The following is a 12,769-nucleotide window of genomic DNA, read 5'->3' on the forward strand; positions in this document are numbered from 1 at the left end:
ACGTTTGTCGAATGGAAATGAACGACCGTTGAACGGTTATCGAACGGAAATAGTGTGTGTGTGTGTGTGTGTGTGTGTGTGTGTGTGTGTGTGTGTGTGTGTACTGCCATTTCTCTAAACTATGTTGTTTCTTCGCTTCCTCGGTTATTCCCGATCGTCGATCCATCGTTGTTTCGATTCGTCGATCAAACGATATGTGCCCCGAGTATCACCGTGCGTTTTATCATTCGTTGCCACTCTTTAGCTCTTCGTTTCTGAGCCGTTCACTACCGTTTGTCGTTTTTTTTCAATAGCCGTTCTGTATCGTCCGCTACCGTTCGTAGCCGTTCGACAGCCGTTCGATAGCTGTTAGTTGCCGTTCCTGCTCCGTTCGATAGCCGTTTCTGACCCGTTCGATAGCTGTTAGTTGCCGTTCGATAGCCGTTTCTGACCCGTTCGATAGCTGTTAGTTGCCGTTCGATAGCCGTTTCTGACCCGTTCGATAGCTGTTAGTTGCCGTTCGATAGTCGTTTCTGACCCGTTCGATAGCTGTTAGTTGCCGTTCGATAGCCGTTTCTGACCCGTTCGATAGCTGTTAGTTGCCGTTCCTGCCCCGTTCGACAGCCGTTTCTGACCCGTTCGATAGCCGTTCGTTAGCTGTTCCTGCCCCGTTCGATAGCTGTTCGCAGCCGTTTGTTGCCGTAATTGACCCTGTTGGTAGTCGCTTCTAAGTAGTCCGTAGCCTCGTTCACAGTCGTTTCTGACCCGTTCGATAGACGTTCCTGGCCCGTTCGTTGGCGTTCGATAGACGTTCGATAGATGTTCCTGGCCCGTTCGTTGGAGTTCGATAGACGTTCTTGACCCGTTTGTTGCCGTCCTTGGCCCTGTTGGTAGTCCGTAGCCTCGTTCACAGTCGTTTCTGACCCGTTCGATAGCCGTTCGACAGCCATAAACATTATTTTCCACAGTAAAATTCTAAAAATAATAGATGTTTATTTTTTTAATTAATTATAAAATTTTTATAAACCTAGTACATTTGCATCTCATATCTTTAATGCTCTGTGCATATCTCACTTCATATTGACAGTATAGTTTGCTATTTAAATATTATATAAGATTATATTTGTTTTTGCATTTATCTTTGAATCATCCATTTTGCCGGAAATATTTGAATTTTAGATCCTAGGTATGAAACATTGAATTCAATTAAAAATCGATTTAGCGATTAATAGCACTGTACCCTAAATAATTGCACTAAATAAATTTTATTTTGGTCGTCTCAATTAATTAAACGAAAATTAAATTAGTGAAGTGGATATAATATATACATTTTCATTAAAATAAAATGAATCTTCTTTTAAATGAGTATTGCATAGCTTAAAATTAAATCAAGAGTGATTGGGATATAATTGGTAAAAAGCATAATTTGAAGCATTTTTACGATTTTAAAATTAGTGCATAGAAAGTATAGTGTTTAGACACTGTCACATATTTTATATTATGATAATAATTTTTTAATAAAATTATAAAACTAACAAATTAAAATTCATAATTTTTTAAAATAGTTTTATATAATCATACAAATTTAAAAAATGCATATTTTATTGTTAAGATATTAAATATACAATGTAGGTTTACGATCTTTAATAACATTCAAAAATATATTATATTTAAATTGCATAGGTTTTTAAATAGAAGCGTGCGTCTAAATTAAAAATAAAAAACCGTTTATCAAGTCTGAGCTGTATATTTCATTCTTAACACGATTCCTTATTTCATTCCTTATTTCAGTTTCTCCAAAACAAAAAGTTTTGAATAATTCCTTAGTAATCGAGGCATCTTGAGAAAACCAAATATCACTCGTTCCTATTTACACGTCGACAACAATGTTGACTTGCTTTTCTTTTTTTAGTTGTATACTGCTTGTAAAAAGTTTTTGTAACGAATGAATACACTTAATATGCTAAAAATTATACTCACTGGTACAATATTATGTAGTAACCACTATAGTGAATACTGACGATGTCCTATTATCAACGTACTGGAAGATATTATTCCATAAAGTTACTGTACCATACAGTAGAAATATATTACCTCTACTTTTATTATATGCTTAAGAGAGAAGATGTGATTGTTTTGTATTGTTAAGAAGATAAGATTTGAATAAATATATCAAACAAAAGAGAGAGAAAATTGAAGTAATATATACGATACTTTTTTGTAAAACGCAAGAAGATAAAAACTAATTAGAAAGAAATTGCTGCGCATTCCAACATTCTATTCTGTCAAACAATAAGCGTATTTGCCTAAACTACATATTCCACATAACGATTCGGATAGCGTAATAATTTTTCCGGCATTTTATGATTTTAATTAAATTTCTTTGCCTATAAATTATTTTTAATAAAAGATTTATTATTCATTATTATATATTTTTTATAATTATGTAATTTTTTGAATATGATATTAGTATACACTTCAATATGACATATTCAATAATTGCTTGATTATATTTCATTAATTTTTGTGATTTCCTTAAAAATATTACGTGACTGATATAAATATGGAACTTTTTTATTTCAATTAGACAAAATTTATACATGTATGTGCTAAAGAGATAGATTATTGATTTTCATATTCTCTTTTTTTGCTTATAAAACTTATGGTTAATGCCCATCATATAATAAAGCGGAACATATAAAAAAAAAATGGAAACTAATTTTTCAACGAAATCGAAATGCAAATCGATCGAATGCTATCAATTTTTTATTTAATACACTGTACTTAAATGCAGTGTAAAAGAATACACATTTAGTTATTAAAAATTCTTAATAGATCCGCAGAATTCCTTTCTTAATTTTTTGCCTTTCTATCTACTATATCTCTACTTCTTCTTTTCATTTTTGCTATCTTATCTTATTTTTTTATTATTTATTTATGCAATATTACAAAAGAATTAATAAAGATTCGCAAAATATATGAGGAATTATCAAAACAGATAAATAAAATTTGTAGCTTGAGTTTATATATAATGGATTCATTTTATTTAATTTTAAACGCTCCGGCAATGAAGTCTACACCATTCAAATTTTAATTTTAATTTAACACATATGCGAGCAGTAAGTTTTACATTTCTGGTCGTTCTTATATTATATATTATATTATTTTTATCTACTTATATGTTTTAATTTTATGTTACTTATTTTACTTTCGCCTATGTGCATTTATTTTGATCAAATATAAATTTAAGATATATTAATTGTAGATATAGAGAGAATTGCAATTTAATGAAACAAAGATTTATACATATTCAACAAATATATTTCGACAAAATTTATTATAGTTAAATTAGGATTTTTATATAGTTTTTGAACATATATAGATTAATTAACTAATTATTTTTCCCAATACATAAATGATTTTCAATTTTATAGTTTAATTTAAGTAACAAATATTTCTGCAAACAGAAATTTATTTGTTTTAAAATATACAAATAATAATATTTATAATTCGAAAACAGCAACTATTATTTACTAGGAATTTTTGCATTGTGTTTTTGTTGCAAAGAGAAATGGTTAGAAATATGTTAAATTATGTATATCGCCAAAATTATCTCAGGTATCCCAGTATAACTTACAGAAGCATAGTAATTAATTGAAAGAATCGGTAGTATGCATGGTACAGTTACGGATATAAGCTGCTAACATCGCAATGCAACATATATTAAGTCTTTCTGTAAAAATACTTCTTATACCATAACGATTCGTATGAAACATGATCAACATTATTACTCTGAAATATTAAAATGAAGTTACATTTGAATTATAAGAACGCTTTTATTTTAAATTTAAATGAAAATAAGAATCAATGGCATAACATATATTTCTCGATAATAAAACTGATCATTATAATTATCATTTCGTATAGAAGAGATATACATTTATATTATAAAAAAAAAAAATACATAAAGGAAAAAGATTTGAAAATAGACGTGCATATGTAGATTTTATTAATTTTATTTATATGTGTATATATTTATATATACATATACATTCCATTTTCCATTGTCTTTAAATGTGTATGATTTATTAATAACTTGAAAGAAATTTCTAACAATATATGTTTAAGTTTTATATATGCCCACAGTTATATGGAAAATATTAAATTATAATTCAATATTATAATAATTATAAAAAATATAATTTATCCTTTTGCTCTGAAATTAATTTCTTAGCCATAACTTTTAATTCTTTCCTGAATTTGTACGTGGAAAAGCATTCAGAAATATCACTTCAGCATGAAGTTTGTATTGATCATCATCATGTTATTTGCCACTAAGTCTATTAATTCTTGTTCTGTCACCTACACATACACAATTTGATCATTGTAGTATATTTGATAAAACATTTTATATACTTTGCATTAGAAAATAATCTGAACGTAATTATCATAGCACATGTATGCAATTAATGTTTAAATTATAATCTGCAATTTATTATTAAAAAGGGAAATAGAAATTTACAAGTTCAATAATATAGAAATAGAACCCTTGGCGAAGGACAGTGATTACGATAGTGACAATAGTGACGATATTCTTGATGAAAAGTTACAAAAGAAACAGCGAAATTTAAGCATACCTGAAATAATAACATTAAACGAAGCAACAAAGATATGGTGCATTTCTTATTACTATATGGAAAATGGATCGAAATATTGTACCGAATGCTTTCTAGAAGACCCGTATCAGTTTGAAGAAACTAGTTCTGTTCGGGAACATAGAACCATAGGTTGTAGCAATATGGATAATATGTCATGCAAAGGGTGCAAAAAAATGTTTGAATCAAATATTGCCCTGCAACATGTGCCCTATTTGCACAAATTAAAATAGATGAGTCATGGATAACATTGTAAGTATCTTTTAATTTATTATATGATATATCAAAAGTATCTTAAAATAAATTATTAAATAATTTAAACTAATGAAATGCATATGTTTTCTTCTGTTTTCAGAAACGGCTTCCCCACATAGCCCGACGGCCTATTTTATATATTATTTTTTCTTTTATATTGTATACTTTTTTTTTATTAAACTCACACATTTAAATAAATTATATATTTTTAATTGTAACAAAAAAAATTGCAATTATTTACACGCCTTTCCCTTGCGCTCCAATCCTTTGCGTGCTCTCGCATTAATTATAAGTCTCGCTATCGTTCTCTCTTGTACGCGTTCTCTCTCACACGCGCGGCAAGGGTGTAAAGCAGTCGAATATTGGTATCATAAACAGAAAACATAAAAAGAAGGAAGGTTCCAAGATCCATTTCTCTTCATAGGAATACTGTTCATATTGTTTATACCGAGCGTAGAAAAAGACCATGAAAGGATCATGAATGGTTAATATATACAGTGGGTGTAAAAAATATTCGTACACTAGTGTAACCCTTCCAGTTTTGAGACCTTTATAATTCCTACAGCGGAGAGTAACATTCGATTTCAATCTCAGTCGTGTATTGTCCGAAAGGAGAGCGTCAGCGAGTTTAACCGTGGTATTTCTTTTTCCGTGTGTGATTATTTCTTACGCTGCAAATAAGATGGATTCTATTTTTCATTTTTCATTTTGGAAGAGGAGTTTTGTAGAGCTCTTATTTTCTGTGATACTAAAAGTGGTATTTGTCTGGAAGGTAGGTAGTGTTTTTGTGAAAACAATTGTGCGTATGTGTATGTGGATTTTTAATATATATTATTTTATAGTACCCCGATGATGTCAAAATTCCCGGGTTCATCAACATACAGCATCGACGCAACGTGCGGGCGGAGCGCTGGAACGCGCGACACGATCTCGCGGAGGAATGGGGCGACACCCCGGAGAGTCGCCAGGATAATGATGTAAATGGATCGTGGAGATATCTCGACATTTTTAATCTGCGGCTGCTCTTCGGGATGGAGTCCCTATTTGACGAAATCTGCGAACTATCGGTTATAAGATACGAAGAGAACAGAATAATCGAAGAGGAGAGAATACGGGAAATACAAAGAAGACTGGGAGAGGAAAGAAGAAGACGGTTACTGGAATACGGCTCTGCAGTTCCAGGGGGCTAAGGTACATATTTCTTTTTAAAATTTTTAAATTAGTTTTTTTTTTATTTTTTTTATTTTAATTAAGATAAAATTAATGTAGCGTTTTTCCTGTTTCAGGAGCTGCCTCCCCCTTACAGCCCGGCGCACCGTCCGCATTATTTTATATTCATCATTTTATTTTCTTTCCCTATATTTTATTAATTTTTAAATTTTAATATTAAGTACACACACACACACACACACACACACACACACAATTTGTAATACTCATACACACATTTAAATAAATTCTACATATTTTTAATTGTAACGAAAAAAAAAATTGCAATTATTTACGCGCCTCTCCTTGCGCTCCCATCCCTTGCGTCTCTCTTGCGCTAGTTGTAAGTATAGCGATATCGTTCTCTCTCGCACGCGTTGTTCTCGCGCTATTATCGTTCTCTCTTTCGTACGCGCTATCGTTCTCTCTCTCTCACTCGCGTTATTCTTGCAATATCGTTCTCTCTCGTACGCGTTGTTCTCGCGCTATTGTCGTTTTCTCTCTTTCATATGCTCGTCGCTCACTTACCTTTGCGTCGTCCTTCTCACGCCATCTTACATTGCACCATCCTTGTCGCACGTTGATGTCATCCTTGTCGCACTGTCCTCTTCACACACTTAGCGCTATCCTTTTCCCACATGTAGCGCTGTCCTTTTCCCACACGTAGCGCTATCCTTCTCACACCACCGTCTTCTTTCCGCGGATCCCCCTTCTCCTCGCAGACTCCCTTCCTCGCGCGTGACGTCATTCCCCGCGCCACCGAAATTATATTTCAAAAAGAAAAATGTATAATTATTTACGCACCTCTCCCTTGCACTACCCTTTTCCCATTCTTTGCGCTAATTATAAGTCTCGCTATCGTTCTCTCTCGTACGCATTTTTTTCGCACGCGATATTATCGTTCTCTCTCACACGCGCTGCAAGGGTACAAAGCAGCCGAACATCGGTTTATGATTGTTTATACTTGTCATAAAACATCCAACACAAGCGTCCCCCGCCCCGCCCAGCAGCCCCCGCGCCTACGAAATCCCCTTCGTCCCGCGTGACGTCATTCCCCCGCGCCGCTGAGATCCCCTCGCGCCTCACCCCCCCTGAGAGGACCTGGGTTAGAACCGGCCCTGTATACCTACTAACAATTGCGAAACCATGTAAATTAACACAGTTGATTCGAAATACAAAATATCTAAATAATTAATTCGAAACTAAATTTTCGTTTAAAATCATTCTTTTTGATATTTCAATAAAGTTAATGCAATAAAAGAAGAAAAAATTTTACTTTTTTTGAAGAAAAGAAATTGTTTATTTAAAAAAATGTACATAGTCACAAACATTCTCTAAAATTGCGCCGAAAGAGAGAGAGAGAGAGAGAGAGAGGGAGGAAGGGAGGGGGAGGGAGGGAGAGAGAGAGAGAGAGAGAGATTTAATAGATAAATGTTTATCCAGTCGCATTGTTTTCATTGTTTAGACCCTTATCATCAAAGCGTGAATTATTTTTATTAAAAGAATCCGCCCATTGTTGCCTTTTCTTATTCTAAGCGCAGCTCAGTCATTTAAATAATGATTATAAATAGATCGCAAGAGAACATTTGGCGTTGGATGTCATTATAAATTATGCTTATAATAAAAGAAAAAAAATAATGTTTACGACATATTATACATATTACTTACCCTATATATATTTTCGATATTTTATATAAAATACTATATTTCACTCTTTTACAAATTGTAAAAAAATGAAAAAAGATAGTACTCTTATTTTATTTTAAATTAAACACGAATTATAAAGACAATATTTCGTAAAAAGGTAAATAGTAATAAAAGTATTTAAAATCTTATTATCTATTTATTTAGTAATGAACAATAGCTTTAAAAAGACAAACTCTCGTATTAAATTCTTTTATGCTCTCTTATATTGTACTCCCGTATTACTGACTTTGGCAATGCGGTGAATGCTTTTATACTGATACTTATATAACATTGTGTAAAATTATAAATATAAAACATCAAAATATACGTATATCTCCATATGTCGACTTTTAATACATTGCCAATTAATGCTTCTAATTTTTTCCTCCTAAACAAAGTTCAAACAAATATAAATATGAAAATCGACTTCCAAATATTCACATGCATCGCGTACAATAAATTTTCAAAATAAATATTATGCATGAATAAAAATTGCCTACAATCCACTATCCCAATGTAAAAATTATAAATTGAACTGTGTCATTAGATAGGCTAATCCCTAGATTCAAATAGAATTGTCCGAAAATAATATTCTATTTTTTTTTATTTCTCTTTTTTTCTTTTTCTTAATTCGTAATAAAACATTTACACTTTCAGAGTTTCTATTTTTAAAAGACCAAATATTGATATTTTTGTTTTATTTCTGTTAATATGTATTTTTATATTATTTTTTCTGATTTGCATGTGTGTGTGTGTGTGTGTGTGTGTGTGTGTGAATGAAGCATGAAAAATAAAAAATTTCGATATAGACATTTCGAAATTTTGATATAGATGTGACTCATTATATAACATTATTTAAATTAATTATTAATTTCCACTACATTTACACACTTGTACAAACTCATTCACAGATTTTATGTATATAATTTCTTATGTGTAATTTGAAATTAATTTTTTTTTATAAAAATGTCGGGCAACAACATTATTTACATGCATATACGCGCATGAAAATTATCATTTTAATATTATATACAGTGTGTTCGGAAATTCAATCGACAAATTTTCAGAGATTGTCGGGGGCACCATAAGAATCATTTTTTGCAAATGAACCTGGAGTCGGAAACGTGTCATTACATCGCTACGGCATACGGAGTGTTCGAAAGAGTCGGGACCTCGAAATATCACAAAAAATAGAAGTTTTACACAAAATTGTTTCAAACAAAAGTTGTAGGGTGTAAAAAGGTCTGTTTACTGGCGCCATGTGTTTGACCTTGGATGGCGTCGCCAAAGTCACGACAAGGCCACCTTGAATTTTTGAAATGGAACCCTCCACTTTTTATTGCATATTCTTGTAGCCCTTCTCGAGACCTTGGCGACGTCAAGATCAAACACATGGCGCCAGTAAATAGACCTTTTTACACCCTACAACTTTTGTTTAAAACAATTTTGTGTAAAACTTCTATTTTTTGTGATATTTCGAGGTCCCGACTCTTTCGAACACTCCGTATGCCGTAGCGATGTAATGACACGTTTCCGACCCCAGGTTCATTTGCAAAAAATGATTCTTATGATGCCCCCGACAATCTCTGAAAATTTGTCGATAGAATTTCCGAACATCCTGTATATAAAAAATTTAATTTGATTTTAAATTTTCTTTTAATGTGTATTTTGTATTTACTAGGAATATAATAATAATCTTAATTTTCAAAGAAATATTCTCAGAATCCATTTTTAGATTTTCAATGGAATTCGTTTCAATATGTATAAATTTTAATTTTAATTTTAATTTTAATTTTAATAATTCTGTTGAATTATTTATAAGTCGAATATTATTTATACTCTATACATATATGCATTACAGAAATGTATCTATATGCACACACGAACACACACAATCAGCAAAGAGATAATTTTCTTAAAAAAAGAAGTCAATTTTCATTTGCCCGCCCGAAATAAAAGTTTCTTAAATTTTATATTTCAAATTTTGTATATATATGTGTGATTATATGTATAACGTTTCTCGCAATCAAGGTGTCTATTAACGATCTCAGAAGTTGCGTGTTTATATGACATACGTATTTATTATAATGTCGTGTATCAAGTGTTGTTAGTCCTTGGAGGTTTCTCGAAACAGTAGGAGATCATAACTGTATCCCCACATTACTTCTCACGTTACACAGAGTGAATAAAACACCGATTTGAAGTTAATTATTATAACGGAACATACATTTATATATAATTTGTGATATATCTTCATATAGATCGTAAGTCATTAAGAATTCAGTACTTCTATATATTTGTCTTAATTTCTTCTTTTCCATTAATCTATGGTAAAGACAACGCGGTGTGTTAATTTATCCGTTTATTCTTTCTAACAGAATAATATTTTTGTAGATATCTAAGATAAAAAGTATAATATCATGTTTCTAAAACTAATATTATGTAGCGGTTTAGCATTCATCGCCGTGGCAACTATTATTGATTATCAGATAATTCAACTAATCAAGCAGTTAAGCTATATAGAAACAAAACATTGTAACATTATGCTTACACCACACATTGAAAATCATACTCTTTTCGGTACATGCAGTATCAATATTGAGATTTTTAAATTAACGCGACGCATTAAGCTGTATTCGAAGGTAACAAATATAACTGAGGTAACAGTGTTTAACGATCCACCTAAGATAGTTGACGAAGCAGGTTATAAACCAATAAATAAATCTATATATGGAAATATGATTGTCGAGTATCTTTTCAACGATGAGCTACCATCAGGAAATTACACCTTAAAATTAACATTTGTCAATATCATAACTAATATTACAGACTTAAGAATCTTTCACGACAGAAATAAACAATGGTAAGTAACTGTTAAAATATTAAATATATAGCAATTTCAACGCGTTTGTTAAAGATCTAGTCGAATCTTGGCATGTTGCATTCTGCTGATCAAAAAATATTCTAAAAAGACATTTGTATAGATACCTATTTGAAAAATTTTCGTTTATAATTATACGTTTTTAAGATATTAGTAACAAGTTTTGTAAATTTTGCTATTTATTATTACCATTATTATTACAATTATTGCAATAAATTGCAAAAAAATTAATTTAATTAAAATAAATAAAATAATTTTTTTCAATAATATGCCCTACAATCTCGTCGTTAACAATTCGGCAAACTCAAATATTCCGACAGTATTTCGAAATGTTTTCAAGCTCTGAATAATATTACAAGGAGTTATGTATCACGATAACAAGAATATTTTTTGTGTTTACATTCTTATAAAAATTGTTTATTTCAAATTTGAAATGTTAACATTCAACTCTTTCTTCTATCTCTTTTCGTCTCTCCTCTTATACTGTTTATTTTCATAATATTATACTTTAGGAAATTCATTACTAATATTTTAAGAAACCTATAACTCGAAATTTAAAAGCAACACACTATTTTTGCTATAATATTCGTTAATAATTAAAAACATATATTTGTACTTCATCTAATAAATCATCATTAAAATATATAATTTCTTACGTACATAAAATTATGCATTGAATAGTTGGATTAATAAATGAATTAAAATTAAGTTCCTATTATAGTATTCTTTTTACATTGAAATTTTTTCAGTTTTATGGAATATATGCACATTACATTTTTAATATTAAAATATTAATTGTTTATTTCGTATCTTCTACAATAAACATTTTGTAATCACGTTATGTCAAAATATTACAAAAATATCTCATTTACTGTATAATATTATACAAGTAGCAAAGAAGTAAAAAGTATTGTAAACAAATATTACAATATATATACTGAGAAAAAAATAATATTGAATCAACATCAGTGTAATTAGAATTTATTTTATTAATTCAATACATGGCGTATTCATTTAATTAATAATATTATTGAAATAATAAACTAAATTCCAATTACACTGATGTTATTGATTTAACATTATATTTTTTCACTGTATATATATATATTTTCTTTTTCCTTACAATTCGTACCTTCTGTTTGTCTCAATTTTTATTTCTATATAATTGGCAAAAATTTATTAGCCTTTAATTTACTTCGATATATGATAGGTTAGCAATGTATTTTGATGCAATTGGAACCTCAAACCTGTTTCCACATATTCTCGAAACTTCAACAGTCCCATTTAAGATATCTATCGCCAGAACATTATCGCGCTATGCAGTTTTATCAAATATGCCGATACAAGAAATGGAAATAAGTGATAAAAACATGATGACCATACATTTTGAAACTACGCTTGATATGCCTAAATATCTTCTATTTCTGAATGATATATTATTCCATTATATTATTCCTGATATAAATGAAAGTGTCAAGGTTAATACGGGGTGTAGAACGTACTGCGAACTTGTACATAAAGTTGCTAAAAATATCACGCCGTATTTGTTTAATAAATTGAAACGCCTGAATAAAACTTCGGAAATAAATCATGTTGCAATTATGGATTTTCAAGACGAAGATATTATAAATGAGAATCTCGTCATTTATAGGTAACTATATAATAAAAAGAATAAAATATACCAAAATTAATATATTTTTTAAAATTAAAAAGATGATAATAATTCTATTTAAAATATTATCTACATATTCTTTGTTCATTTTTAGAATATTATTTTTAGAATATTTAGAATATTATTTAATTATTTAAATACATTTTTAAAAATATATAAAATTATATAAGAGAATGAAACAAACATATCTAAAGGTTTACTTATCTTTATTGTATACTTATATGAAAAATAATAATAATATATCATATTAATTATCATATATATTATAAATTGTAAAAAAAATGTAAATTAAATAAGACATTATATTAAGGTTTCCATACTCTTTATAGACCAAATTTAATAAATTTTTTTTATACATATTGGAAGCAAGTATCGTATTGTTTCATAGTGAATATTCCTACGCGCAAATATTATAAATAAAACATTAATATA

At 29.9% G+C, this 12,769-nt stretch overlaps 1 long non-coding RNA gene across 1 annotated transcript; it reads right to left on the minus strand.

Moving 5' to 3' along the window:
• Positions 1-557: 557 nt before the first annotated feature.
• Positions 558-7,089, minus strand: LOC145971942 (uncharacterized). The gene is made up of 3 exons (XR_014439006.1): positions 6,627-7,089; positions 745-954; positions 558-571 (listed from the first exon to the last, which is right to left on the minus strand). It is a non-coding gene; the product is annotated as an uncharacterized LOC145971942 (long non-coding RNA).
• Between the last annotated feature and the right edge of the window lie 5,680 nt (positions 7,090-12,769).

The sequence above is a fragment of the Camponotus vicinus genome, unplaced genomic scaffold (genome assembly GCF_025532165.1).
Source record: "Camponotus vicinus isolate PSW18456_S1 unplaced genomic scaffold, iyCamVici1.0 SCAF_5, whole genome shotgun sequence".
NCBI classification, from domain to species: domain Eukaryota; kingdom Metazoa; phylum Arthropoda; class Insecta; order Hymenoptera; family Formicidae; genus Camponotus; species Camponotus vicinus.